Source organism: Triticum aestivum, chromosome 6D (genome assembly GCF_018294505.1).
Source record: "Triticum aestivum cultivar Chinese Spring chromosome 6D, IWGSC CS RefSeq v2.1, whole genome shotgun sequence".
Classification (NCBI taxonomy): domain Eukaryota; kingdom Viridiplantae; phylum Streptophyta; class Magnoliopsida; order Poales; family Poaceae; genus Triticum; species Triticum aestivum.
This window is the reverse complement of record NC_057811.1, coordinates 457,336,690-457,363,988: the sequence shown is the minus strand read 5'-3', so window position 1 is coordinate 457,363,988 and position 27,299 is coordinate 457,336,690. Positions and strand designations below refer to the sequence as shown.

Genomic DNA, 27,299 nt, shown 5'->3' with positions numbered 1-27,299 from the left:
GTTTTTATGATGTGTTCATGAGCTAATTTGTTCTTATGGTGGTTCCACCTTTATTTCTATCTGGCAGGATTTTGTTGCAACGACACTATGCTGACTTTTTGTGTTTTTGGAATTTGTTAATGAAATTCTGGTTAAGCGCTTTGACTTGGTCAGTGATCTTGTCTCAAATTACAGTTTTGGAATTTGTCAATGAAATTCTACAATCAGGTAAACCTTTTGTTTGGTCTATTCGTCGATAAAATATTCTAGACACTTGACTAGATGTTGTATACAAAGCAGTTCATCAATTCTCTTGCTGGCCTGTAGTGTTCGCCATCATGTAATTTTAGGAACAAAATTAAGAGAAAACTTACTGCATTTTATGTGTGAGCCATTGAGGATTTCTGAAAGTCTTTACATTATAATGTTTTTGGTGCAGACCATCGATTTTACTAAGTCTTCGTCTGTTACTTTTTGCAAATTTCAGCATGAATATGCATTCGAACTTGTTCTCAGTTATGCATATATTCATTTTCTTAGATGTGCAGTATGCAATCATGTTCTTTTCTTGCGATGCTTTTGGCCTGTTAATCTTTCATTTGAAGGAGAATCACCAAGCGGAATTGAGACTATTATCAAAAATCCTCATTTTGTAGAAGGGTTAAGCAATTGGTCCGGACAAAATGTAATATCGGCAGGCATGAGTTAACTGCATATGGGAATGTAAATCACATAAATGGCAGCTACTTTGCATCAGTAACAGGACAGGTTCATAGTTGGAATGGCATACAACAAGATATCACAGGCAGTGTAAAGAAAAGTTTCTTACGAGATTAGTTCTCCTGTTTGCAGATTTGGCAGTGCTAATGATACTGAAGTTCATGCTACTTTGTGGGTATAAGAATATGGCTGTGAACAATATCTATGCATTTCAAAGTAAGTATGTTGATTTTAGTATTTAAACGCTTTCTTGGCAATGTTATCTTATATTCCATTACAATATGTTACAGTATCTTCTAGGGCCACAGATATCACTAGTTTACTAAATTATAGGGGTCACATATATCACGGGTTTACTAAATTTCAGGGTTACAGATGCCACAAGGCTTGCCTAACAAAGGTTCACTGAAAAGGAATGGCTTGACAAAAAAAGGTGGTTATTTCTTCCTTTAACTGTTTAATCCTCTTTTTTTCATTTTCATGCTTAAAGGAATGTTAATGCTTATGTTTTACTATTTATAAAATAAACATATAACAGTTGGCTTCTTAAGGGGGCTTGCTGTTGATTTTTTTTTGTTGGATTAGATGGCTGCCAGTATGCATAGCATCTTGAGTGTCTTGTTGATGTTCTGGATAAAGCAATTGACGAAATATCTGTAAACTATGTTCTGTTTAACAAAAAAAAATCATTATCCACTTCACTCTTCTTACCTTATATGACATACAGGACTATCATTGGTCTAGGTTAAAGCAGTTGTTGTGATCAGGCAGAGAGAATTTGAGAGCATCAACAAAAATCCTTATCCACTGCACTTTATAAATGTTTTTTCAGTGGCTGTTTGATATAGATGTTTCATTCGTTGCATCAGAACATATGATTCTAGGAGCAAATTATCTTCGCTGATCTGTTTTAGTGAGATGCCTGATTAGCTGCACAAGCATACATGGTTCTGTTAATAATTTGTTTGCCCTGATCATCTTGATATTCAGTTATGTTGGTATGGTCAGAAAACAAGCTTCAAAAGTAATTATGATGACCGTTTGCATGGTGGGTCTTGTAAGCAATATGCTTTGCGTATTCATGATTCAACCATTTGTTGGATGTTTTAGTTTACATGTTCGGGCTAGAGCAACTGACGCATGGGCCAGTCTTGCGCGTAGGCCAGCCTCGAACCGACATGTGTGTGTGCTTCTGTCCGGGTGAAAGCAGGGGCAAATCGATCATGGGTTGTCAAGTGTGTGGGTGGATTCGCGCAGGCGGGTGGGTGGATTCAAGCCGTCTACTCGCACCATGCTCGCTTCCACCTAGCTGCGACTCTTCCTCGTCAAAGAGCCTTGGGCCCATTCGTCGGTCTCTTGGGTACATGTGCCTGGTGAGGTCCTTCGTTTACCTGCCTGTCTCTCTCCCTTTACCCTCGTCACCACCAATCCCTTTCGTCCTCGAGCCCTGCCTCCCCATCCAGTTCCCATTCGCCGCTCTCCTCGCTCCCATCCACGGCGAGCGGGACAGTCGTGAGAGAATATCAGTGGGGGCGCGCGTAGAGCCTGAGAGCCGGCGGAAGCAGGGGCTGGGTGTTGGCGGCCGATGGGGGTCTGGCGGGCGTGGCGGGTGTGGCAGCAGCTGGAAGGGCAGCAACGGCGCGTCGACCAGACCAGCAGCGACCCCGATGGGAGGGGAAGGGACCGGCAGATGCATACATGCAGGAGAGGCTTGGGGGCCTCATGGATTGGGATGGCGGTCGCCCGAGTTTCTTCGCTTGATCTGGAGAGGGCCATGGCAGTGCACGCGAGGGGCGGAGGCGAGCGACCCTCTGGAGCCGCACACATCGACAGGTAATCTCCCCGCCTTCCCTTCGCTTCTCCCCTCCTCCCCTTCGTTTCTCACTCCTCTCCGATCTCGGCTGCACATTTGCGTCCTCGCCATCTTTTTCTCCCAGTTTTTACTGGTTGATTCTTCGGTTCCTTGATGAGTGCATACCTGACTGTGCTAATTATGTCTCCTGCCCCTCCTTGTGTCACCTTGCCGCGGCACATGACCTCTGCCCCTTTCTCTCTAACAATAACTAATATTTCTAATATTTTTGTGTGATGATCCTTGTGTGAGATGGATCTTTCTAATATTTCTGTCTGATGAAAGTTGTAATCAATTGCATATTTTCTTGGCACTTTATTATGTGATATCTGTTTGGGGCATTACCTTTCTAATATGTGCTAACTTTATGCTGATTGAAGGGTGAAAGAACATGCGGTGCCCCCATGTTTGGTTTTGGTAATTGATGTCAATCTCTATGGACTAATGGTTGCCTTGAGTTATATTTGAAGGATTTGTCCATAGGCATTTCTTGAAGTCCATGTGTTGGTTTCAAGGAGTTTATGTGGTGACCAAGGTGTTATTAAGGAATTATCCAAAGATTGGTCATGTGAGAGTTGAGCTTATTGCAAGCATGTCTTGGAGAAGAAGATTGTGTGATCATTCATGTATATCTTCAAGACATCATCCAAATGAAGAGAGTTGAAAAGATTCAAGGTTGATCAAGACTAAGTCAAGAGTGAATCAACTTGATCAACTCACAAAGCGTAGAAGATGTACCGAGAGGGATCAAGCGATCCCATGGTGTGGTAAGCATTGTCAATTACGCTTTGTGTACTAACCCATGATCTTCGTGAGAGTTCTTTGTGGGGTTAGGTTGCGGTGTGCAAGTTCAAGCGAAGCATCATGAAGAGATCAAATGCTTGAAGCTTGCCGTCCATTGTGGTGACAATGGACTTGTGAAGATGTGCGGAAGAGTGGCTCACCCATAGTGGAGTATGGGGGAGCAATCAACTAGTCTTCATCGAGCCAACGCAACCAAGAAAGGTGGCCAACTTGAGGGAGTCAAGATTGTCATCATCTAGCTCAAGTGGACCATGTGCAAGGCAAAGGTTTGCCCTTGATAGGTTTTCTATTTTATCGGTCTCATGATGGTAGTTGGGAGACCGGGTTATAGGATCGATTGCCGTACTATCAAGGGGGGCTCTCAATGAGTAGCTTGATCATATCATTCGTAGAGAGCTCAAACCATTGCATCCTTGCATCATCTTTCTTGGTTCTTGTTTGGTTCTTCTCTTTGTGAGTTTTGGAGCTTATGGTCATCTTGATGACAAGCTCGAGTTCATCGAAAACGGAGTTCACTCGCATCTTCTATTATGTTTTCAATGTTGGAGGTTATGCCGGTTCTTCTCGGTTGGAGGTTTCACTCCTCTATTTGTTGGCATACCTCCCCTGCCTCTTCTTACTATAACAAGCTTGAGTTTGCTCAATTCGGAGCTCATATGCAGAAGTTATGGCAGTTTTGGTTTCCTAGCGGTAGTACCGCGGGCCGGAGCGGTAGTACTGCTTGGGTGCTACAAGCGGTAGTACCGCTCTAGAGCGGTAGTACCGTTGGTAGCCCCCAGCCGTAGTACCGCTGCGGTCTCGTGCTAGTACCGCCTCGATTTGAGGGGTCTTTTTCGTGTCGGGTTTTACGGTACTAGCCGTGGCAGTGGGAGCCGTAGTACCGCTCGTTTGCGGTAGTACCGCCCTGCCACCGCGGTAGTACCGCTCTGGGCCCAGCGGCAGTACCGCGAGGGGGAGCGGTAGTACCGCTTATAGGGCCAAGCGGTAGTACCGCTGGCCGAGCGGTAGTACCGCTCTCTGCGGGGCTGAAGTGGGGGTAACGGTTGGATTGTTCCCCCCACTATATAAGGAGGTCTTCTTCCCCAATGGATCTTATCCTTTGAGCTCGAGTTCTTCCCCCATTGTTGACCTTCTTCGAGCTTGCTAACTCTCAATCCCTCCATGGATTCTTGCTAGTTTTTGAGGGAAAAGAGAGAGGAGATCTAGATCCACATTCCCACCAATCACTTTCTCCTCTATGTGAGGGGAACCCCTTGGATCTAGATCTTGGAGTTCTTGGTGTTCTCCTTCTTGTTCTTCCTCTCATTTTCCTCCATAGCATTAGTTGCTTCGGTGGGATTTGAGAGAGAAGGACTTGGGCACTCCGTGTGCCCTTGCCATTGCATTTGGTGCATCGGTTTGAGTTCTCCACGGTGATACGTGGAAGTTACAAGTTGAGAAGCTTATTACTCTTGGGTGCTTGGTGCCCTTGAGCTTGTTCCTCTTGGGTGCTTGGGCGCCCTAGACGGTTGGTGGTGTTTGGAGCTCAATCATTGTGGTGTAAAGCTCCGGGCAAGCGTCGGGGTCTCCAATTAGGTTGTGGAGATCGCCCCGAGCAATTTGACGGGTACCGGTGACCGCCCCCAAGGGTTGCCAAAGTGTACGGGTTCGGTGACCGCCCCAAGGTTGCCAAAGTGTACGGGTTCGGTGACCGCCCCCAAGGGTTGCCATTTGTACGGGTTCGGTGACCGCCCTCAAGGGTCCCTTAGTGGAATCACGGCATCTTGCATTGTGCGAGGGCGTGAGGAGATTATGGTGGCCCTAGTGGCTTCTTGGGGAGCATTGTGCCTCCACACCGCTCCAAACGGAGATTAGCATCCGCAAGGGTGTGAACTTCGGGATACATCGTCGTCTCCGCGTGCCTCGGTTATCTCTTACCCGAACCCTTTACTTATGCACTTTACTTTGTGATAGCCATATTGTTTCTTGTCATATATCTTGCTATCACTTAGTTGTTTATCTTGCTTAGCATAAGTTGTTGGTGCACAAAGGTGAGCCTAGTTGTTGTAGGTTTTGTGCTTGTCAAATTAACCGCTAGGTTTATTCCGCATTTGTTCAAGCCTAAACCGTAATTATTTTAAAGCGCCTATTCACCCCCCCTCTAGGCGACATCCACGATCTTTCAAAGGGAGAAGCTCGAGCCGCAGCGGGTCCATGGCGCCATCGCCGTCACGGCAGGAGGAGCGTGGGCCGCAGAGACGTCCGGATCTGTCCAGCCCTCACGACGCCGTCTGACCACCCTAGAGGTTTGTTCCTGCGTCCTCGCCTCCATCCTCTAAATTTTTGTGCCCGTGTCCTCCCCTCTGTTTGGCTCTTGTTGAAGTGCCACCGATTTCTTCTGCTACCTAAGAAGTACTAACGCTCATATTTTTACAATTTGGTTTCCATAGCTTTTAGTCATGGGATCTTGAGGAAAGCAGTTAATACATTATGATTGTGTCGACTATACTGAATCTACAAAGCCTTTTTGTGTGCAGAGAAATTCACACTCTGCATTAGTTGCAAAAGATGCTGATTTTGATCTTAATAATTATAGTTGATGTTCAAGCAGTAGCGAGTTTGGCAACCTCACGGTCATCTAATTCGGAATTCACGTCCTACCCTCAAAGCTTAGCTTAATATTATTCATTTTCTGGTTTAAACTATTTCTTGAAGCCTTCTTTCAGCTCGCACTTGTATGCTAATTAAACTTATTTCTGGGTGTAAGAAGAGTTCAGAGGAAAGCAGGCCAACATTTTTGCTGCAACATCTTTGCTGCACTGGACCAGCTCTACATCCGTGGTGGCGGGCACGGCCTCCGCTGCCGGGTGCACGATGAGGTGCTCGAGGGGTAGGGCTGCTTGCGGCGCAGGTGCCTATCGTGTGTCCCAGCGGGGCACCCGAGGCAACTGCAACTGGCCGGCGAGTTTGGCTGATTTCAACATGTCAAGGTGGGCTTCAACCAATCCTTCTTCCCCTCCCTCTCTCTTTGTGCAACTCTGGAATCTTGTGCAATGTGCTCGGCTTCCATCTCTTTTGTTTTTTTAAATGAATCTCGACTCAGGAGAGCATGGTCTTTAGGCTAGCATTACTGTCAAGGACCTCACCTTCCTATTGAATTGCTTATGTTTGTACAACATGTATTTTTCAAAATTAGTTGCTTACAGTGTGATGAATTCTATTAACTTCTAGTTCAAAAGAAACGGCGACAATGTTAAGAGTTCTTTTGTGATGTTGCATGGTGTTCTGATTTTTGCGTTCTGGCATTCTTTCTTAATTCTGAGTTCAAAGAATCACTTGATGCTATTGACCAAAAAGTGATTTTGTTACAGTTCCTCTGAGTTAGTAAACCAAAAGGACTAAAACATCATCGGTCGGCAGTTGTTGAATTTGTCAGATTGATATTGCCTTGATTACCACTTTGTTTGGTGATTACACTATAAATTCTTGAGATATAGTGCAATGGTTGATAGTTTGTCTTATAATCATAGTTGTTGTAGCATCTGAGAATGATTTACTTCTCTAGCCAGCTCTGCTTCTGTGATTTCAGAGTATATGTTGTTATAAGTTTGTCATCTTCAACGTTTGGTGCCCATATGGAGTTCAATAGAAGATTAACACTGGTAATTAGAGGTGACTTTGACCACCATTCTATGTTGCTGTTACAGAAGAAGACCATGGCTACCGGAGGACTATATGAACAAGGCTCGCCAGGTCCTGCATCATCAACTAACAGCCAACTCCAAACGATTACTCAGGTTAGGTCTCCTTCTGTAACTAACCCATTTTACAATTGCTCTCCTTTCCCAGGTAAAGATAGTATAATCAGCTTGGTTAACAAATAGCACATTCCATATGAAAATTACTGGAGTAGATAGTTTACACGATATACCTTGGTACTCTAGCTATTTTGTTTAGTTGGTAAATAAAGAGTAAGTTTGTCTCATCCAAAGTAGATAGATTGTGTACCTGTGATCCTATATAGGCATAGTAGCCAATTGTGTATAAACCAGGTGTGTTCGTATGTATAAGAGACATCCATATTTTCGTGAGTATAGTCCCTTTACCCTGCTTACTGTATCTACAATCATTAGTTATTTGAACCCTCAGCTGAAACTGTTGTCTTATATTACTGAAAGTTGCAGAATATCCCAACAAAAGGCAGAATTCCTTGTAGGATAAATAAAACTGCATCTGATGCTGACAAGTCTAGGAATTCCATAGGCCGAGTATCGTTGCAGGGTATATGCGAACAACAAAATCTATGCCACAACTCTTTTCAGTACATCTATGGTACCACTCAAAGGTAGACCTCTAATTATGAATTTCCTTCCATGCCGCCATCATCTTGTTGTGCACTAACAGTTTGTTTAAAATCCTATGTTATTTAGATAAAATTTGGTAGTTTAGATGAAATTTCATCGAAAGGTTTCCCCGTCATTAACATAGTGGTCCTAATTTGTTCTTATGTCTCTAGGTGTCCTCATTTCGGGATAGTAAGTCCGATGACAAGAGATTCTACATATTTTCTCCCACAAAGGCACTTAAGTTGAAGACACATTCAAAAGATGACCGTGTCTCTGTGGTCGAGGCCTTGGTCTTGGTCAGGAGTGTTTATTCGCTCAGGTCGCTTAGTGGAACAATAACTTTGGTGCAGAGTGACATTTCTATTTTGACTGCAAGGAATCAAAATCGGATGCACCAAGAGGCTTTAAACGTGAGTCTTATACAGGATTGAGAATAGATTATGCTTTCGGAGTTTTCATGCTACTGAAAGCAACTGAAGCTACGCTATGAGGATCATTTAAGCTTGTTTGGATCTAGTAGATACCATTTTTGAGGTAAGAACGGCTGTGAATATTAATTACTGCTGCATATTCTTTGAGACCGTGCAAAATTCTAAGATAAAATGCTTATATGAAGTTCATAGGTAGCAGAAACTGCTTATGCCTGAAACTAAATAGTAGAACTACATCATATGCTCATTGGTCATTTTGCTTGGAGACATACTGAGTTCGTTAAGCCTACTAATTAGCTAGAACAAGTTCAGCCTAGAGGTAGATGTTATTTGTTCTTTCTTGCTCTTCCTTTTGTTGATATTCAGTCCTAGCCTCACAAAACCGCATTACACTTTCACTTATAATGAGCCAAGAGAGAGAATGTTCATTAGTTTTATTTGGATTTAGTGTACATAAATAATTAGCTAAGTTTGGTTATATTTAGCATTAGATGTTTCCCAGCAATGAAAAATGGTGGCCTGTTTTTTTCCCTTGACAAGTTACATTAGCAATGTGTAAAAGTTTGTCAAAGCTGGCTATGTAAACCTGCCTCCTAGGAGGATGTAAATTCCCTCTCTTTCCAATGCAATGAAACGCAAAAGCCATTTGCGTTTTCTCAAAAAAAAAACTGAAGGCCAAGGTAGATTCCTCAATGTACATATTGTTTGCACTTTCTAAGTACTGAAGTATGTATATTTTAGATAAAGTAGCATTTGCCGGTAGAGATCATGGTTGGGTCAACATATATTTCCACTGCACATTGGCATATTTAGAGCTTTCTATATATTTTATATTTTCTTTCAGCGAGTTTTTCTGAAGATGTGTCAATGTTCAGCCTGGAGAATGTTCATGTAAAGGCCAGTACACAAGCATGTCTACTTTGCCATATGGATGGTGGATTTACAGGACAAATTTATGCACCAGCTTTGAATTCCATGACGTTGCACGGACTATGTGGAACCCACTGATTCATAGTGATGTATTTTCTTCGAGAAAGAGAGGATTGTGCAATCAGAAGTACAATATGTGATCATCAAGTGTAAGAGATGGCAAGAATATGTGGTATGTATTTCAGTCTGCGTACTAACGAAGTGTATTGACTGTTCATGCTGCTATAATAAGCTCGATGAGTTACTATGGAAACAGAAAAAACACTTAAGAAGCATCTTAATTTTTATGTACTGAGATTTTAGAGGCTGTTATTGACATTGATTTCCTTTATGCTAGAGATGCTGGTAAGAAATCTACATCAGAACATACTTAATTCTTGGTTAGCACTTATCTGTTCTTTGCATTCAAAGAACTCATTTCTTTCTTAAAAAAAGATAAGAAATATTGCAATCTTAATTGGCACAGTTTGGCCCTTTCATCACTTGGTATATAGTATTTCTTAGATACACCAACAATGAATTTTGGTTAGCACAAGAAATTGATACAGTACAATAGATTAACTATTGCGGTAGATTTATTGATTTTGTCGGGCTGTGGTATCTATCTGTAGCATCTGGAAGATGCCAAAAATACAATAAGCCTTTTTTCACAAGGTTTTTTGGTGTTGCTCAATGCTCATTACCTCTGGTATTATTTTCTCTTTTAGTCCTTTACTACTACTCCCTCCGTCCCAAAATTCTTGTCTTAGATTTGTCTAGATACGGATGTATCTAATACTAAAATGTGACTTGATACATCCGTATTTAGACAAATCTAAGACAAGAATTTTGGGACGGAGGGAGTATTATCTCGTGCTTCTAAATATTATGAAAAACCTGCCAGTGAACAAAGACTGTATATATGAGAATGTATGTGAGTTTGTTGCATTTTAGAGAATAGCCACACCTCCCTTGCGTTTGCATAGAACAAGGATGACAAACTTTGGTTTAATTTGGTCAGCACGTAACTCATTTGTTTCATAAAAGAAGATAACAAATATTGCAATCTTAATTGGCGCAGTTTGGCCCTTTCATCTCTTGGTATGTAGTGTTTTTTAGATACACCAACAATGAATTTTCTTAGATACACTAAATGATGAACAGGGCATATGTCAGGATGCATAGCATAATGTATATGTTAATTAGAAAATACTCTTTAGCATCTGAAACATCTAAAGGCCATCACTCAACTATGTATTATATACAATATAACCAGCTCAATGATTGGAGCAGTCCCAGCCACTAATTAGTACTCAACATTGAATCACTCATCTAAGTATCAACACGACTTGCCTATTAACATAGTAGTGCTAGGTCCTCGGTGTTCGTTCTTACTCTCTGTTTTCCGAGTCTTTGGTCTCTATTCACATTTCGTTTTCTATTTTCATATCACTCTGTATTCATTCGGTATCTTGGTTTCTCTTTGTTTAGTCTCAGGTACCTCTTTTTTCATTTGTATGTCTAAGGTAAGAATGAGAGATTAGATAAAAAAACAGGAAAGTGCTTACTTTGTTCAGTGGATGCATTCCGTCACTGTCCATCAACAAGTTCAACTCCGGCGATGGTTCAGCGATGTGGGCCGATGCACCACGTCAGGAACGTCAATGGCCTGACAGGCCATTTTCCAACTGGGCCTGTTGTAAATGACGAGACCATGAGGATGCAGACAGTAATGTTGCTCCTGGTATAGTTATTTAGTGAAGTTATAAGCTTCTCCTTTTGGAGTTTACTTCTACGAGTGATCAGTCCCTGCATCTTGTTCTATTTTTCAGAAAATGAATATGTACTTTGCCGTGCCACTAATCTCAGCAAAATAGTAGATCATGATGCCCCTCGTGCTACAGTCAAATTGAATCACAAAAATTCTACATATTCATAAAACACCGAAGGAGGTTAGTTTTTACCTGAGCGGCAACGGCGACTGCCGTGGGCTTGCTGGAGCCTCCCTAGCCATGGAAAGTCACCAGCTTCAGGGAGTGCCAGGCTGCCAGAAGAGACGCCATCTTCGGCAGGGAGTGACAACAGCAACCGTGAGGATTTGGCTCGCTGATACGAGTGACATCGGCGCCATCTGCAGATTCCGCAGCTCCGAGCTGTAGCGGGAGCTGCCAGGCTGCCCAGATGCAGTGGGAGCCGCAGTGCCTTCGAGCTGCAGCATGATCCGCTCCCCCGTGAAGCTGCAGCGTGATCCACCGCGAAGATGGAGCCCAGCGTGAATCGCCTTCACCAGGTGTTTTCTCCAGTACAGTGGGGAGAGGAAGAGGATGAACTGATCGATGGAATCAAGGCTAACAGTCCACCACGTGGTTATCTCTGGCGTTATATGTGCAACCCGTGTGTATAGGTGTCAACCCGTGTGTATAGGTGTCCAGACTCCAGAGTGTGTGGTTCTTTCTCACAATGTCACGGTTGTATTTTTATCTTTGGTGCTAATTTGTACTTTATGTAACTGGTATAATCTGTATTGTTTCATCAAATTTATTCCCACTTATCTTGATATAAGAGCATCTGCAACCACAAGTATCAAAATCCTTATCTAAAGGTCTGCGGACGTGTCCGGATGTGTCTGCAGACAGTGATTGATCAACACATAAAAATTGTTTCCACAATCGGATATCCCATTTGCAAATCATCAAATTTATACAATTACATGTAACATGAAACTATTCTAAAATTTCACCGGTGACCGTCATTATTGTACCGGCAGTGTCCATGTCCAACGGCTGGTTGTGCCCCTTGGAGTGGAAGTGCGGTCACCGACGAGGTAGAGTAGGACATGGGACACGCATCATCTCATGGGACTCGAGGTGCTGATGTATCCCATGACCTACTCTTGTCAGAGCCTGGAGCCTGCATGTCGCCGGTGGAAATGAGCTTGACGATGGATCCGCCGTGGTCGAAGGCCGACACGTCCATCACGACGCGGTTGTGGCGTCAGGGGTCACCGATCACCCGCTGCAACGTCGAAGAGTGCGACTCCGTCACGCCTATCGCGAGAGCTATCGTCGGCTCCCACACCCACTGCCCCGCATGGTGGGAACACAACGCCATATTTGCGTCTGACATGAAGCGGATGTGCACCTCCGCCTCGGTGCACTAATGAAGCGGTTGAGCATCCGCCACAGCGTTCGGACACCAGACGGATCACACCGCCTCCAGCGAGGCAGTGGCGACGCGCGTCGCACCGGATCCGTGCGTCATTTGGGTGGACGCAATGGGTTCCCGCTAGATGGAGTACGAGCGATGTTGGGCAGACTCCTCTCGAGATCGACGGAGCACAATGCGGATAACCATCTCTTCTCCTAGAGGCTATGTGGGACGAGTTTCCAGTCAACGGATCAAGATGCGTAGGACTCGGATCCGCTGACCACCATGCCAGAGATCGCCCGAAAGGAGTTTGGGGGCGGAGGGGAAGTAGAGAGGGTGGGGTGGAACGGAGTGGAGTGGAATGCAGCTAGCGGTTCATCTAGAGTTCATGCAGGTTTGAATATATGTGGGATCGAGTGCGCCTGATTGGGCAGGATTGAAAGGCAAAAAATCCATCTAAAGGCAGGAAAGTACATTCTCCGTGTTAAGGGCTACATTACTCCTCTCATTCCAACAACTCTCACGACAACTGCTAAAAGATATAGCTTTATACAATTTAACATAGGTGAGCCTTGCATCCACTACTTAGATGAGTTTAGTCGCCACATTGTGCTACAACCATAATGTTCGTAGAGTGTGAAAGATCATCCGCAGCACCACCACGCCTGATCGCTACTATGTGTGCCACATGACAGAAACATTTGCAACAGACGGCAAAAGAATGGTAATCCTTTGCAATTGCTCTGTCCAATTTCATACAATAGCATGGTATAAAATGATATAGTAACTAACCTTTACTGTTATTTTCAGTACTTTAGCGTTCCCTTTTCTACGGGTTCCCTTTTCCCACACATGGATGCTGACCGTGGTGAACTGCCAATCCCTACTGGAGATGGAACTACCGCTGGCACAACCCGCTTTATCAAGGGTGTTGACAAAAAGGGCCACCATCACTAAAGGCTGGAGCAACTTCTTCCGTCACGCAGACATGAACAAAGGGCAAGCATATGCTTTCGCCTTCAAATGCACTTCCAAGGGACTGCGTCTGATCATCTACTCAATATAAGCCAACTGCAAAAGCCCCTTGTTATATTGTAGGAGATATGCCCTAGAGGCAATAATAAATGTTATTGATTATCTCCCTGTTCATAATTATGTTTATGTTCCATGCTATAACTGATGTGGTTCCCGAGCCCGTATATCCATAAAGGCTCTGGGGAGAACCCATATGCACGTGTGGAATAATAAACGGTAAAATGTATTCCTAGTCGTGCCTCTAAGACTAGCTCAAGTGTTGCATGATGATTATGTTTTCCCAATCATGGGCATGTCTATGCCAAGCAATTTTGAGGGCACAATGTCAGGAAGGACATTTGTGTTGAATCGACCCGAATTGATGTTATGCTATGAGATACATTCGTCACAAGTTAATGGTTTATAACACAGAGATAGTTAATGTTTGCATAATTCCTTAGACCATGAGAGTATCGAGTTTCTTCATGCTTGCTTCATGAACTTTGGGGTTTGTTAAACGTCATCCGTAACTGGAAGGCTATTACGGCGGCTTACGGGTTCATGGGAAAGTATGTTAAGTGACTTGATAGCTCGAGATTGGGATTTGCTCCTCCGACGATGGAGAGATATACTCGGGCCCTCTCGGTGTTACGGTGTCCATCATCGTCTGGCCAGACACTTTGTGATTTGATCACGGGGATGCCGGAACACGAAACGAGAAAAGAGAACAAAACCGGTAACGAGGTAACTAGCATAGTGGACAAGTTGTTGATCCACGGGAATGCCAACATGTCTAACCTCGGGTATTTGTAACATATCGCGAAGCAACAGGAATAGCACACGGCAACTGGAGGTTCACTCGAATATTTATTCGTGTGGGTATAGGGGTCAATATGGGTGTCCACGGCTCCGATGTTGATCATTGATCGGAAGGGGTTCCGGGTCATGTCTATACTTCACCGAACCTATAGGGTCACACACTTAAGGGTCATCTATCTGCTGAATACTAGACAGGGAGTCTGAGAGAAAATCACCGAAAAAGTTTCGGACACCGAAAAGTTTCGGACAGCGGAATCGTACCGCAGAGAGAGGTCATCGGATAAGTTTCGATGATACCGAAAAGTTGTTTCGGGATACACCATTAAGTCAAATTGGTTTCGGCACATGCCTGATAATTCTTGGAGGATGCCAGAATCATTCTGGAAGCTTTTTGGAATTTTCTGAGATAAAAACCGGAAATGTTCCGGAGCTGCCGGAGCCACTTCAGATGCGTTTCGCAGATGAAAATCACTAAAACCGGAATTGTTTCGGAACGCATTGAAAATCATTTTAGTGGGTACTGGAAATGTTCTTAGCCCACATAAATATTTTTAGTTCGACCAGACGCTGAAAAATGTCGTCGTGAATAGTGAAAATCAGCTTTATGGTTACTTTATGGAAAGCCACCTTTTGGGGCTTTGCTCCAAAAGATCTTGGGGATGACATGGATGGATAGGAGCCATTTTTTGGGCCCCTCATGGGGGTGTGGCCGGCCACATGGGGTATCTCATCTTGGGGACCCTCTTGTTCATTGGTTTCACTCCTAGGTCCTTGTGGAAGGACTTCATTCATGTGCATTTTGGGTTTTTGTGTGAAACTACCCTACCCCTTGGGATTTCCTATAAATAGAGGTGGAGGGGCAGCCCTCCACACTCATCCCTTGCTCTCATACACATGCCATGAATTATCTGGCTTCTTCTCTCCCTCCTACGAAAAGAGTTTCGTAGAGCCGTAAGGCTGTCTGGGTTCTGGCAGGAACTAGTTCTGGACGGCGAAGCCCTGCCGGATAGATGACACCGTATGTGTGCAACTCTATAGAGAGATCATAGTTTCGGTCTTAGTTCGTGAGTGCCTCCCGAAGGGCTGTCCGTGTGACCGTCCGAGTTTCGAAGGTCCTCCCGAAGGGCTGTCCGAGTGACCGTTCGAGTTTCGAAGGTCCTCCCGAAGGGCTGTCCGCGACACCGTCCGGGGGGCTGTTTGACCGCCTTCCGGAGAGCTGTCTGAGGAGCAGATGAGGGTTTACATCCTCGCGGTTGGGAGGTGTAAATCCTAGCTGCGGGGATCTGCACCGCCGATCGTCATCGACTCTACTTCCCGCTGCGCTACGAGTCGGTAACGAAAAAGATCAAACCTTGTATGCAGTCTTCATAGTGGTCCTGGGCTGGTGCGTAGGTCGGAATTTTTTTGTTTTCTGCTGCATTACCCTTCATATATAACTTAATATTAGTATAAAGCCTATCAAGACTTCTGTGTTTATCATCCTTTTGGATCTTATGTAATCCACTATGACCATCCTGAGCATTTAGCTATCGATTATTTGCTGCTTAGACTGTTGTTTGGTATGCTTTTGAAACAACCATGATAAAATAAATATATGCTTTCGTCTTCAACTACACGTCCAAAGGCCTCTGCATGATTGTCTATCCAATCTACACAGATCACAAGAATCCTTTCCTACATGACTTGGTGCATCATTTTCGATCTTACATAAAACAAACCATGACAATCCTATGCGTATGACTATCGCTTGCTTGCTGCATATAGTATCATGAGCTATGCTTTTCAAACAACAATATGTTAATGCACACTCTTACAATACCTGGCTTACATTCGGCCTTTGTGCCATTGGCGCAACGGGTCATCTAGTACAACAACTCATGCTCTATTAGCCATGCATGGCGGTGTTGTGTTTGTAGGGGCAGCAACACCTAACATATTTCAGTGGGTGGGTAATATTCTTGCAGTAGGCTCCACCAACATAGAAGTGATTTCCTTTGCACAATTCCTCACAGACCGAGGGATTATAGAATGGCCTGCTAATGCACCATTCTGTCAACGTGTTGGGTGGGCAACAACATTCATTATCATCGCTCTTGCAGTAGTACCTTGTGTCATCACCGACCAGTTCAAGACACAAAGTAGGGCAGACAGAGATGCACACAGCACTCTTGATACATTTGCAACGCCTGTGTGAAAATATAGTAGTTAAAATGTTTTTTTATGTGTGTATAAATGAGATGATGTCTATCAATCAATGGTGTAACAAAAAGAGAACCCATGCAACTGAGAGAGAAAAAGGAGCCCATGTGTTAACCTTGTGCGCAATGGGAGAACAAGATGATGGCCATAGCCGTAAGCGCCACCAACCATGGAACCCTTGCGTGACTCTTGATTCGCGCCATACTACAACCAACCAACTAAGTGGTTCTCTCTTTCTTCTGTCCTCCCACAATTCGTCGATGAAAACATTACTTTTTGTGGATGCTCATATAAGGAGAGACGGATATAGACCAATCTTTGCATTAATATGGTAGGTATCCCTCGTTAGTATTGGCCAGGAATCAACTACAACATTAATTATATGCCATTATTTTCAAACAATTACTATCCATAAATATCATACTTTATATAAGGAGAGGCAGATAACCATGTTTTACTTGGATATTGATTACAACCTGTAATTCTACATATAGAACATTCTTTTCAAACAATTACTATCCATAAAGACTATGCTTTATACTATAGGGAGAGGCCATTAAAGGACCAATGCTAAAAATCTGACATCAACTTTTAGCATTTGGGATTGAACATTGTTTTGCCCGTCAAACCACATTGGACGCATCCTCAACAAAAAAAACCACATTGGATGCATCTAAAGGCACCCTGGGTAGCCACGTCAGTTTTTTTATCGTTCGATACATGGTTAAACAGAGCGAATTCAAGCTGAATCGGTGGTCTACATCCTTACCACTCTGCTCCCCATTGACCTCCATCAATATCCCGGTGAACAAGGTCAATGACCTGATTGATCCTGCAACAAACTCCTGGGATGAAGGTCTAGTGAAGCAAACCTTCTTACCAGAAGATGCTGAGGTTATATTGAAAATCCCCATTCATGAAAACATGCAAGATTTCATAGCATGGCATTTCGATAAGAAAGGTATTTTCTCGGTAAAATCGGCCTATAGAGTAGCAGCGGATAGCATAGCCCGTGAATCTCTTGCAGGGCTAACTTCCTCCTCAAGTGCATATGTAGATATGGGTGGCTTCAATTGGCGAAAGTTGTGGACACTGCCCCTCCCGAACAAAGTGCTCCATTTCTTGTGGCGCTTGTCTACTCATAGCCTACCGCTACGAACGAAACTTCATAATAGAGGTATGAAAGTAGATACTCGATGCCCTCTCTGTTTTAGGCTGGATGAGGATGGTGGGCACTGTTTTATTAAATGCAAGAATGTAAAGGAGGTGTGGAGGAAAGCGTTGTTGGAACATGTTAGACTGCAACTAATCAATTGCGATGATGCCATGAACTTCATGGATACAATTTTTTAGCTTAAACAAGGAGGATAAAATTAAAACATGTGTTCTTCTTTGGCATTGGTGGCATCAGAGAAACAGGGAAAATGTGGGTGATACTATTAAAACTTCTGATGAGATATGCTCCTTAATTAATTATCATGTTATGCATGTTTTGAAGGAGAAGAAAGCAGAGGGAAAATTGAAGCCACAAACTGCATAGAAATGGTCCACCTCCACCCGGAATCTTGAAAGTCAACACCGACGGTTCGTTTAAAAAGGATTCCAGTGATGGGGGGTGGGGCTTTGTAATCAAAGATGAGCATGGAGAGGTCAAGGCTGATGGTGCGGGCAAGCTGGAGAGGGTCATGGATGCACTACAAGCTGAAGCTTTGGCAATGTTGCATGCCATCAACACAGCAAGTCAAATGGGATGCCACGAATGCGAAGCCTGCGCCCCCTCCCGCTCCCGTCCGCTCCCTCCCGCTAGGGTTCCGCCGCCGCCACCCTAGCCCCCTCCCGCCGCCGCCGGTCGCCGGCTCGCGCGCCCCGGCCCTCCCCGCCCCCCTCTTCCCCCTCCCCATCCCGTTCCCGCCCCTGCGCCGCCTCCCCGGGAGGTGGCCGGGGCGGCGCGCCCCTCCTCTTCCCTCGAACGCCACCCTCATGAGCTCTCCCCCCCCCCGCCGCCGGCGGGTGCCCCGGCGCTGGCCCGGGTGCTGCCGGCGGTGGCGGGCCCTTCTGTACCCGTGCGTTCGTCTCCCTCCCAGGGCTGGTGACGGCGGCGGTGATGCTCGGCTGGGCGGCGACCCGGCAGCGGACGCCGGCGGTAGGCGCAGTGGCGGTGCTGCCCTTGGCAGCAGGGCGGCATGGTGGCGTGCGGTGGCCGGCGGCGCGTCCCTGGCCCAGATCTGGGCCCTCCCGGCCCCATCTGGGTCCTAGCGGGCCGGTCCCTGGCGTGGCTTCGTCGTCGTTTGTGTGGTGAGGAGGAGGAGCGGCTCGGCTGGGGGCGGTGATGTCGATGGCGTGCCTGCTGTAGCGCGATGGCGGGAGCTTTCCGGGAATGGAGTTCCCAACCGGGCCTGTGGGCACACGGGCCTGGTAGGCTCCTGCTAGTGTGTCCGGTCGGCTACCGTCGTTGATGGTGGAGGTTGTGCCCTCCCGCGTGCCGATGGTGCTGCGGCCCCTAGTCCCGGCTCCTATCCCTTGTTGTGCAGACCTCACCTCATGGTGCCCTGGTGAGACGGCGTGGAGGCTTCTTGACCATGGTGGCGCAAGATGGTGGTTGGTTTGGTGGCAGGCTCTGGAGCACTCGAGGTGAAGGTTGGGATCGGGGGAAACCCCTGTCGGCCTGTCCGACACCGACGCGGCGATGCCGGTGGGTGCCGCCGGACCTTCCTGGAGGGCGTCGGGGGCGACCCTTCCTCTCGCCTCGTCGTGTACCAGGGGGAACCCTTGGCAGCAGCGTCGTCTTCGTCGCGGTCCTTCTTGGAGGTGCTGATTGGTACCGGTGCTTCGGAGCCTTGGAGCTTGGTGGGAGATCTTCGGTGGGCGCAGTGGTCGTGAAGCTTCTTCGTTTCCGTCGATCCGCCGTTGTCGGCATTCTTTTCTCTTGTTGTTTCTCTTTCATTTCTTTTGGGTGTGATTGTGCTGCTTCCGCCCCAGCACCTATCCTTGCATGTATCGGTTGGTTGCTTTGAAATACAAAACGGGGGGAAACATTTTTTCTCAAATGGGATGCCACAAGGTATTGTTGGAAACTGACTCTGCACAACTGAAGACTGCTGTGACAACTGAAGATTATGATTTGGCGGTTCTAGGAGCTATATTCAGAGATATAAAATTTCAGTTGTGTGTAGATTTCACGGATGTATCTGTTGTTTATTGCCCTCGGGTCTGTAATTCTGTAGCTCACTGTTTAGCTAAATATGGTGCTAATTTGGGAGCTGGAACCTGTGAGACTTGGCTGGGATAGCTACCGGACTTTGTACTAAGTGTTGCTGCTGGCGATTTGCCCAATGGCACCATATAATGGAACAGTTTTGCTAGAACTCATCTAGATGAGATATAATTTGGTCTCATTCATTTTTTATAGCCATTCGATGTGATGCTATAAGATGCGTGTGTGGTGACGTGGGTTGTATCTTTTTTTGTTTTTCAGGTGAATGAGACCAAATTATATCTCATTTAAATGAGTTCTAGGTACTCCCATAATGGAATGCACTGTGTTCCTTTTTTAAAAAAACATCCCGGTGAACATTGAGGCGCCGGTGGCCAGCTGGCCGGCTGGCGACTGGCGGCAGGAGCGAAGGGGGTCCGGTGGAGGCTCGACATCTCTTTGGGTGGAGATGTGTGCCCAAGCGAGGTGTCAAAATCTGGAGAGGGCGGAGACTATCGCTGTGTTTGTTTGGGTTTTAGAGACCAGTTTCCGGTAGAAATAAGCTGAAGCCGTAACAAACAGCTAAAATGGAGCTGTTTTGGGCTCACAGTCCAAAACTGTTTCAGTCGTTTTTACGTGGTACTGGTTGAAGCGATCCGAGCCATGCTTCGACCCGGAAACTGTTTTGCCGCAGTGAAATTCCCACCGGTGCCCTTGTTAATTCAGCCCAATTACGAAAGGAATGCCCCCGATGCCCTGTTTCAGTCGATCCCCGTCTCGTCTCCTTCATCGCTAACACACGCACGCAGAGGGCAGCGAGAGGGAGAGGAACCTAGGGTTCCACCGCCGCCACCGCAAGAGCCGCCAGCGCCTCCGCTCTCCGCCGCCGCAAGAGCCCCCGCCGTCGCCGTCATCCACTGCCTCCACTCGCCGTCATCCGCCGCGGGAGCCGCCGCCGCCTCCACTCGCTGTCATCCCTACTCGCCGGTCCCCTCCACCGCCTCCACTCGCCTTCATCCACCGCCGGCCCCCGACGCCCACTCCCTCGTGCACCCATGTCGTCGGCTGTGGTGAGCATTTCTTGGCAGAAAATTTTATTCTTTGTGGATGCTCTACTTGCTGTATATGCTACATAATGCTTGATGTGGATGCTCTGCTTGCTGTACATGCTGCATAATGCTTGATGTGGATGCTCTTCTTGCTTGAGGCTTGATACATGATGCATGCTTATTGTACATTGATGGGTAAATAAAGATTTCAAGCTTGCTGTTGCTATGGATGCTCTGCTTGATGTACATGTGGATGCTCAGTTTGCTTGCCAGACATGCTTGTTTGCTCGCTGCACATGCTTGTTTGCTATACTAGTTCTTCCGTGTGCTGGAGGATTAATCAGCATAGCCTTGTTGCTTGGTTGCTATACATGCTGGATATTTTGTATGCTGGTATAAATTATGGTGAAAATGAACTAGATGGAGAAGACAGCGAAGAAGGCAGCTAGGAAGGCAGACAAGGGAGACAAGACAGACAAGGCACTTTGGGATGCATACCATACTAGGATATTTTGCGAGTTGTGTGCGAGGGAAGTTGAAGCAGGCAATAGGCCGGGGGCGTTCTTGAGTCCTAGAGGATATAAGAATTTGGGGGAGAGCTGGTTGCAGATAACTAAGAAAAGTTATGTGAGGATGCAATTCAAGAATAGATGGGAAAATCTCAAAACTATGTATTGTCAATGGAAACAATTGCAAATTGACGCATCTGGACTTGGATGGAATGCTAAGCTAGGAACCATTGATGCTGATACTGATTGGTGGAACACTCACCTAATGGTAAGTTCATGTTACTCATAGTATTTACATTGGGTTTTATATTATCTTAATTATCCATTTATCTGACCTTTTGTTCTTTTGCTATTTTTCAGAAACACCCAGAGCATGCAAAGTATAGGAATGCAGGACCACCCAACTTGGCTGAAATGGACCTCATGTTTGATGACCGTCATGTCACCGGTGCCGAGTCCGCTATCCCCGGTGAGATACCATTGGACAAGGAGGAAGTCACTATTGACGATGACTCTGATAGTGCAGAGGATGATGATGAAGTCATCAAAGCAAAACCAAAGAAGCAGCGCAAGACCAAGTCCTGTAAAGATGATTTTTCTGCTCTAGATGAGAAGAACCCATTTGTTCGGATGTACAAGAAGGCTAGTGATGCGATATGTGTAACGGCTGAAAGTATAAAAGAAGCATCTAGCTCCAGCAAGGCTCATCCTCCCCCTTCTCCTCCGGTTGCTCCTGCCCCTCCTCCTCCGGTTGGCCCTAGTATGAATGAGGCAATGGAGATGGTTCGTGACTGTGGAGTTGAGGAAGGAACTCCTCTCTTTTTCTCTTCCAGCATGCTTTTTATGAAGCCTGAGTATAGAGAAATGTTTGCGTCGGTTCAGACCAAGGAAGGAAGGTTTGATTGGCTCGAGAGAGCGCATGATTATGCTATGTAACTTTTCGTTTAGAATAATTGCTTAGTTCTTTGCTTGGATTATGCTATGTTGTTGGTCTGTACTATTATTGACATTCGTGTGTGAACTATTTTCTTTACTGAATGTGAACTATTTGGTTATTTGAATGCTATTTTCCCATATGTATGAATAATGGATATGACAACTAATGTTGTTGTCATGTTGCATTTGTAGACTGATGGAATTGACGACAGAGGTGGTGACGATGATGATGCTAACATAAAGACAGTACAACTTCAAAACTTGCTCAAGTTAAGTACTGATCTCGCAACCTTAGGTCAAATGGCTATGCACTACAGCAAATCTCGTTTGAATAAGCAACATAGGCAACCTAGGAGGATTGCAGTACAAACTGGTTATGAATGGGTGATGGAAAAGTTGGCACGTCCTAAATCTTGCTACAAAATGTTTAGAATGTATCCAGATGTTTTCTTGAGTTTGCATGGTGTTTTAGTGAATGACTACCATTTGGAGTCAACTAGCGAGATGAACTCATTGGAATGTCTGGGCATGTTCTTGTGGATGCTTGGAGGCCCTCAATCATTTCGCCAAGCCGAAGATCGGTTTGTTCGGTCAACTGAAACAATCCATAGGAAGTTCAATCATGTGTTGCACTGTGTAAATTCCTTAGGAACATCATCAAACCTATAGATCCTACGTTCACAGATGTGCATCCAAAAATTAGGGACAAGCGTTTCTGGCCTCACTTCAAAGGTTGTATTGGAGCAATTGATGGAACTCACATTCCCGTTATAGTTCCAGCAAAAGAGACCTGTAACTATATGGGACGACATAGTTACACAAGTCAAAATGTGTTGGCAGTTTGTGACTTTGACATGAGATTTACCTTTGTCGTTGCCGGTTGGGCGGGGTCGGTACATGACACACGGATTTTCCATCACAGTATCGAGAAGTATGCTACTACTTATCCCGCGCCTCCTAAAGGTACACAAATCAAGTGTTAGAATTTTGTATAGAATGTTTCTATTATTTTGTACATGTTCTCTAATTTATTCTCTATGGATGTAGATATGTACTACCTTGTTGATTCCGGTTATCCAAACCGGGTGGGATATCTAGCTCCTTACAAAGGGACAACCTATCACCTTGCGGAATTTCGTGCTGGACGCCGCCCACCGAGTGGTAAATTTGAGGTGTTCAATCATGATCATTCTTCTCTTCGGAATGTGATTGAACGCTCATTTGGTGTGCTCAAGCAGAAATGGCGCATCCTAAGGGATGTGCCACACTTCAAGGTGGGAAGTCAGACGATGATTATCAGTGCTTGCATGACGCTTCACAATTTCATTAGGGACAGCAAGCTACACGATAAAGAGTTTGATAAATGTGATGAGAATGAAAATTACATGCCTGCAGTCTCACGGTCAACACCTTTGCTTGGCGACGCCGTTCCCACTTCCTCTGATGAAGGCAACATGAACGACACGCGTGATAGGATTGCGAACTCTTTGTTTATTGCGCGACAAGCTACATAGATTAGTATTTGTACGACATCTAATTATATGTACGGATTATGAATTATATGGACAGTCTAATCCTTTAGCTCTCTTTTGTATGGATTATTAGTCATATGGACTATCTTTTGTATTGTACGGGCAATTGTGACTTGCATGAAGTAGCGATGTGACAACATAATTCTTTTGCTCACTATTATTCTATGTATATATGAGCAAGAAAGTGAGAAAAATATTTTTATGAAAGATTTTATGCATTACCATAAAACAAATCATTCCCTGTCAGTCAAGATACCATTTAAACAATCTATTAACACTAAATCAACAAGTTATACCGATCACAGTACTTTAAGGGCATTTTAGGCTTTTCATCATCTCAGAGTCGTTTCCACGGCTACGTTGACAAACAGCTAACCTTTATTACAGCTGTTTCCGCGGCACAGCAGTTTTGCCAGCACAGCAAGTCCACAGCTGAATCTGTTGAAACTGAAGCCCAAACAAACACAGCCTATGAGGCCTGCCGCGCAGAATATTTTTCCGGATGCCTCTCAACGTGTCGGCGACGGCGGCGAGATTCGCCATTTCGAAGACGAGTCGGGGACGATGGAGCAGCCCGGCGAACTCTTCGACGACGTCGTCGCGGAAATCCTCTTCCGCCTCCCCGCCCACGCTGTCCTCCGCTGCCGTGTAGTTTGCCGGCGCTACCGCCGCCTCGCCGACGATCCGTCTTTCCTCGCCGCCCGCGCCCGCCACCTCCCGCTAGAGCTTCTTGTCTGCACCACCGTCCAAGAATCGGGCAGCGCCCTCTGCATCGCGCTGGACTCTGTCTTGGGAGCCGTCGCCTCGCCCGGTACCTGAAGATGCTGCTCGACACCAAAGTACTGCCTCCTGCTCGCCTCCTCCTCCTGTTCAGGCAGTATGCGGCAGCTGACTGGAGATTTGTACGGAAAATTCAGGTATGGATTCCTTGTTGGCGGCATTGATCCGTAAAGGTTTGCAATTTTGGATTTAGTACTACTCCTAGATCTAAGTGAATGTTTATATTGGAACTGCATTGAAGAAGGGAACGGGCTCGATGAATGATTCTGGGTTCTCCAGCTTTAACTTCTCTAGTGATCTACCTCGACACACATATTTTGCCGGGATTCAGGGATGTCAATTTCTATGGGGTGTGGCTAACATTTTAAACTTCAGAATCTTTGTTGACATGGATTGTAGTTCATCATGGTAAATAAACATAGTTTCAGTAAAAAATCATGCCTGCTTTTACTTGGTTGTGCCAAACATATAGACTTATCTGACGAAGTTTGAGAAATTTTACATATTAGGGATTCAGGGATGCCTAGTTCTCTGCGGTGTGACTAACATTTTAAGCTTCAGAATGTTTAATGACATGGACTGCAGTTTATCATGGTAAAGAAACATAGTTTCAGTAAAATTTCATGCCGGCTTTTACTTGGTTGTGTCAAACCTACAGACTTTTCTAATTCTTTTTGAGAAATCATATACTGTACCATTTAATAAAGAAATAGGAAAAATTCCTTCTATAATTTCAAATTGTCAGGCATTAAACTGAATGTGTCTGCTTCCAGTTAGTACTCGGCGGATATGACCTGCTGATCCCTTGAGTATTCTTTCGTGGAGTTGCATGAAATGGCTAGTGCTCTGTGAAATTACACATGCATATATTGGTGGTCTTAGGTGTAAATAAATGTAGTCATGTGCCCATACGTAGTCAAGAAAAAAGCAATATGTTCTGTGCAAAAAAAGGCAATATGTTATAGTGAAACTGATTGAACTGTCCTGTTTGACTCCCTGTATGCAGCTCTAGCAAGAAACTGAAGATAAGCCTTCTAATCTGGAACATCAAGGTACAGGCTATTTTTAGGTACAAACTGCTTGGTTATGATATTTACCAGTTGCTATACAATATGCATCTCACTTTCCGTGTTTGTTACTCGGGTTGTCCCCCCCCCCCCCCCCCCCCCCTCCCCTTTATTCCAAAGGAAGTAGAGTTACGCTTTCTCCATAGATCACTGTATTTTATCGTTCCTAACTAAGTACTCCCTCCGTTCCAAATTACTCGTCGCACAAATGGATGTATCTAGAACTAAAATACATCTAGATACATCCATACTTGCGACAAGTAATTCGGAACGGAGGGAGTACTTTATATTTTGCTATTCCCAAGTAAGAAACTGATTTTCTTGACATTTTATTTTCCCTTGAGATGTACATGACTGCCGCTGCAACTCAAAACTCTGAATAAATGCTAATGGGTTGCGGATAAGTTTACCAGACAGAGAACCAAAGTCCATTGTGGCGAAGAAAGCCAGAAGCGATATTTGACATGTGAACCAGGTAAAATATAATACCAAAACAATACGGTTATGATATCTTGCTTTCTCTGTTTGCAGCTCATAAGTGCTTCTATCTGACAGTTTTTCCCGTAGAAATATGCGAAATAATGATTGTTTAATGAAGTAGAGAACTAATGAGTAAATGTGCACACAATTAATATATAAGGAGTACTACTGTCTGACATGCTCTTATACTAACCCTCAACTGATTTTTCTTCTCGCAGCTAGGATATCTTGTGAAATTAAAGCACTGCTGTTCAATCACCCGGAACCGCTTTGCCTAGTTACTCCTGCAGCATGGCAAGCCATTATCTTGTTCATCTCAGCTACAACATCTCTGATGGACAACCTTTCAGTTGGTCTTTTCCTACTGCATTCTAGGGCAAGTCTTGTGACAAAGTACATGATGCTATTGATATCTCCCTGTGTATTCTCAACTGATAGCAGAAGAGGGTCAATAATCTCCATCAGTTGTGCTGGATATGCCATCTTTGCATACTCTAGTAAGGTAAATCCACCGGTGAACATTGCCTCTGTAGGCGTCTTTGCTGTAAACATCTCAAGGAGCACGATACCAAAGCTATAGACATCCCCAGATGGAGATATCTGACCACCTTCACCGTATTCTGCACTGCACTAACGACATGAGTAATATGCCAAACCACCACAACACTTGCTGGACCTAAAAACAGGATAAGAAAATCAGTTACCTGGAGCAACATATCCAATTGTTCCCACCACCGAACTCTTCGAATTGATCAATTGCTCGCCTTCTGGATCGGTGACAATCTTCGTTAGGCCAAAGTCCCCAACATGAGCAACCATGCCCTCCCCAAGAAGAATGTTACTGGGCTTCAAGTCACAGTGAACCATTGCTGGCTGGCAGTTGTTGTGCAAATAGTCTAGTGCCGCCGCAATATCAACAGCAATGCTCAGTCTCTGCATTAGTGTTAGAACTTTGACTGAATTGGGTGCATAAGTGTCGTGATGTAACCACTTGTCAAGATCACCGTGAGGCATGAAATCAAATACAATGGCTTTGAAGTCATTTTGGTTCAAGTCAGAGCAGCAAGTTCTGATGCCAATCAAATTGCGGTGGCGAATTTTGCTAAGTACCTTACACTCAGCCACAAAACTTCTTGAAGAGCCAGATTGCTCAGGGTCAAAAACCTTCACAGCGACAGTAATTACAGACTCTTTCAGTAACATCCTACCCTTATAAACACATCCATACCGTCCTGTGCCAACTGTATTGTTGGCTGTGAAGCCATCTGTTGCTTGGGCCAAGTCTGAGTAAGAAACTCGAGGATACATGTCATTCATGAATGACGGAGCTAGTGGTGCTGTTCTAACTGATGGTATTCTTAATTTCCCTTTTAATGAGAAGACAACTAGTGCCAGGATCAAGCACAGAAGTAAGATGATACTTGCACTAGAAATCACTGCATTTTGAACGACGTGAGTTATTCTTTGACGATGCACAACTGGTTTGGTTGGGCATGAAGGCAGATGCAACTCGGAAATACCACCACAAAGCTTATCATTCCCATCAAATAAGAA

At 44.9% G+C, this 27,299-nt stretch overlaps 1 long non-coding RNA gene across 1 annotated transcript; it reads left to right on the top strand.

Moving 5' to 3' along the window:
• The first annotated feature begins 7,854 nt into the window (after positions 1–7,854).
• On the top strand, positions 7,855–10,960 carry LOC123141982 (uncharacterized). Its single transcript, XR_006470489.1, has 4 exons — positions 7,855–8,214; positions 8,956–9,213; positions 10,512–10,764; positions 10,853–10,960. It is a non-coding gene; the product is annotated as an uncharacterized lncRNA (long non-coding RNA).
• Positions 10,961–27,299: the final 16,339 nt, after the last annotated feature.